The 3,895-nt window shown below is 39.9% G+C and overlaps 1 non-coding gene across 1 annotated transcript; it reads right to left on the reverse strand.

Annotated features, from left to right (window-relative positions):
* Nucleotides 1-208: 208 nt before the first annotated feature.
* On the reverse strand, nucleotides 209-279 carry trnag-gcc (transfer RNA glycine (anticodon GCC)). Its single transcript has one exon. It is a non-coding gene; the product is annotated as a tRNA-Gly (tRNA).
* Between the last annotated feature and the right edge of the window lie 3,616 nt (nucleotides 280-3,895).

The raw sequence follows: 3,895 nt of genomic DNA on the forward strand, positions 1-3,895 counted from the left end.
CCGGTGTCAACATAGCATGCCTACAACTTCCTAACCCATACATCTTTGGAATGTGGGAGGAAACCAGAGCACCCAGAGGAAACCCACACAGTCACGGGAAGAACATACAAATTCCTTAAAGACAGTTGCCGGAATTGAACCTGGATCGTTGGCACTGTAAAGAATACGCTACTGATACACTACCGTGCTTGCTCTAAAATATTTTAACTGCATTGGCCAGGAATCAAACCCGGGCCTCTCGCATGGCAGGCAAGAATCCTACCACTGAACCACCAATGCAACGTTCAAGAATTTCATGAGTAATGTAAATTTACATGTACAGTTTCCTGCCATGATTGTGTGAGGCTGAACTGGGAAGGCCAAACCATGAGTGGTAGGACAAAAATCTTGTATCTCTGACAGACATTGCAGTGCTGGAGGTGGACATCAAGCAGAAGCATTGAGCAGCTTCTGCTTATACAATGAGATGGACTATGACTTCACAATCGACCTTGTTGTGACCTTGCACCTTATTGCATTGCACTTTCTCTGTAGCTGTGACACTTTACTCTGTACTGTTATTGTTTTCACCTGTACTACATCAATGCACTCTGTACTAACCCAATATAACTGCACTGTGTAATGAATTGACCTGTACGATCAGTATGCAAGACAAGTTTTTCACTGTACCTCGGTACAAGTGACAATAATAAACCAATACCAATATGGCCTAAATCTCTCAATTTCCTATCTGTTCATGTGTCTATCTAAATATCTCTTAAACTTGTGGAAACTGAGCATACTTGATTACCATACTCCAGCAGAGTACTAGGAGGTGTCATCTTTTGGATAACAGGTGAAATCAGGTCCCAACTGTTTTCTCAACAAGATGTAAAATCTTCATGGCATAATATTAACAAGAGTAGGTGAGTTCTATCCAGTCTCTTAACCAATACATCTCAGAACCAGTATCAGATTCATTGTCATTGACTTATATGATGTGAAATGTGTTGTTTTGCAGCAGCAGTACAGTGCAAAGACATAAAAATTACAAAAATAAATAAATAGTGCAAAAAAACAAGGAATGACAAGGCAGTGTTCCTGGGTTCATGGACCATTCAGAAATCTGATGGTGGAGGGGAAGAAGCTGTTTCTGAATGTTGAATGTGGGTCTTTGGGCTCCTGTACCTCCTCCCCGATGGCAATAATAAGAGGGCACGTCCCAAATGGTGAGGGCCCTTAGTGATGGATGCCGCCTTCTTGAGGCACCACCTCTTGAAGATGTCCTCGATGGTGGGAGGGTTGTGCCCGTGATGGAACTGGCTGAGTCTACAACCCTCTGCAGCCTCTTGCGATCCTGTGCATTGGAGGCTCCATACCAGGCTATGATGCAACCAGTCAGAATGCTCTCCACCATACATCTATAGAAATGTTTAACAGTCTTTGGTGACACACCAAATCTCCTCAAACTCCTAACGAATCTCTCAATCAACGTCGCTGAAAACATTATATTATTTGTACATTATCATCTTGCTACTTTTTTCAAGCTTGCTGTTCATAATTGACTGCCATTAAGCAGTGATTACACTTCAGAAGTCAAGAAATCTACCATATAAATGATTTTTTTCGCTGACAAAAGTTATATATGATGCAGGAAACAAAATACTCAGCAGAATGGAAATGTAACATAGATAGTTAAAAAATCTACCAAGATACAACTAAACAAGGCAAATCAGGGTTAATGCCTCTTGTTGTCTGTCATATGTTTAGTACAAGCCTGTGAAAAGTCATCAGCCAAGCTCATTCCATATCCTGAAATCCCATACGCCGAAAGAGCACAAATCAATCTGCAACTTACAACTAAAATCCTTGAGAGACTGATGCCTCATGAGGATGTCCCACACCAAATCAAAGTAATGCATCCCAGCAAAATGAAACATGATCAGGCATTGAAAGGCATGATGTATTCTAGGATGGGCCAGGAACATGCATAAGGAGGGGTGAAGTAGGTACATGGATAATCATTCAACACAAATACACATAACATGACATTACGGGTGAAATGCACATTCCCTATGTCACATTAGGATACATGTATGCCCATCTAAATCTGACAGATTTAAACTCCTGGCTATGTCACTGGACTGGCATCTGTCCATCACTGTGAATGCATCCTTTCAAAACCAATTCTTCTATTTGTGCCCCAAAGTGACTCATAATAGGAGGTAACAGAGTTGGGCTGGAAGAGGACTTGGAAAAAATGATTCTCTTTGATGATTATTCTTGTCTCTGGAGAAGTAAAATTATAGTAGGAGGAGCAAAGTCTCCCCTAGATTTTGGGCAAGTTCCATCACTTTGCCTTGTCTGATTTCTTATGCAAGAACAGAATAGGGTGCAAAACTACCACACACAGGATGTGTTAATGTTTGAAGTACATCTTGCAGCCAATATTATATTATATTTTAGTCATTGTAGGTTTGGATGAACTGTTGCCAGGATTTCTGTTGGTACTTGTCCCTAGGCATCCAGTCACCAATATTTGCAACAGCACAGCTCCACACATCCAAAGGATGTGATTAATGAGGGAGCACTGTGCAATTCCAGTGCACAGAAGGTGAAGCAATGTGGTCAAATTTGACAGTTCGGCTTTGTTACCTTTGCAGGCAGCACACTGGTTAATGGTGCAGATTGTCTGATGACAGTCGAAAATAAAGAAAAGGCATAAAGATTGAGGATGGTAGAGAGCTTGGCTGTCTCTGTAGGTTTGCTACAGATGTCCTTTCAACAGATATTGCAGGTTCCCTCAGTTATTGCCAGACAGATATGTAGATACAGTTGGTGGTGTAATTGTGACCATGGTCATTCCAGCTCTGCAGACAGCTGAACCTTCTGGCATGTCTTCTTTCAAGCCATTAAATACTGCAACTGGGACATCTTAAAAGCAAAATCATCATTAATTTTCCATTGACTTGCCAAATAGCACAGATTTTAGTTTGTGGTTAGATGTTTTGCTATTCCCAAAGGTGCAATCGAAACTTGGATCGCCTGTTTTATATCCTTCCTTTCCCTTTACAATTTTTGTGTTCTGTTGCAGTCATTTGAATAATTTTTTTTCGGATGATTTTGCAGCCAATATTTAACAACTTTGAATTCTGAAGGAAATATCTCTATCAAGTCTGATATCGATAAAAAGGAAAGAGAAAAATCCAGAAAAACAACACTAAAAAGACAATGCAAAAAATGAAAATATAAGGATCAAGTACAATGTGCGCATTCTTTGAAGAGTTGCTTTGTGCTTGATGCTGCTTTTTTCACATGCTCCAACTGGACAAGAGGGTAATCACCCGAGGGGCAATTTGACTACATTTAAGTATTTACATGAAGTTTTTGTACAGACATGTGAGAGAAGTTTCAGCTGGCTCCAAGAACATTCAAAGCTTGAACTGAGTAGCAATGGGCTGGCACTGTTTCTGACATAAATATAAAAAGGCAGGAAAGTGACAATTTGCAGTTACTGGATGGTTGGATCCAATTAATGTTTGCTGTGATCCCATTTCAGAAAACTTCTGATAGAGATCTATAATACACAGTGCCAGCAGAGGTGAACAGAATGTATTAATTCAGCTTGAGGATGAGAACATTTTTAAGAATCTATCTCTCCCTCAGAGGAGAGATGAGATGAACTTAAGGACAGAAGTTTAAGAGCAATGTGATCGATGGTCCTTTCAATTGAGAGAACCTTCTGTGCCTCTTCTAAAAACTTCATACACCAGACACTTGATGACTCTTGGCAAACAATCACACCATCCATGCAGCAAACAAAATATTATGTTTGCAAGATAAATTAGTATGAAATTAACTACTAACTGAACATCGATAGACCACATTTACTTAGTCTAATATGTTGAATTGAAAG

Source organism: Pristis pectinata, chromosome 5 (genome assembly GCF_009764475.1).
Source record: "Pristis pectinata isolate sPriPec2 chromosome 5, sPriPec2.1.pri, whole genome shotgun sequence".
NCBI lineage: Eukaryota > Metazoa > Chordata > Chondrichthyes > Rhinopristiformes > Pristidae > Pristis > Pristis pectinata.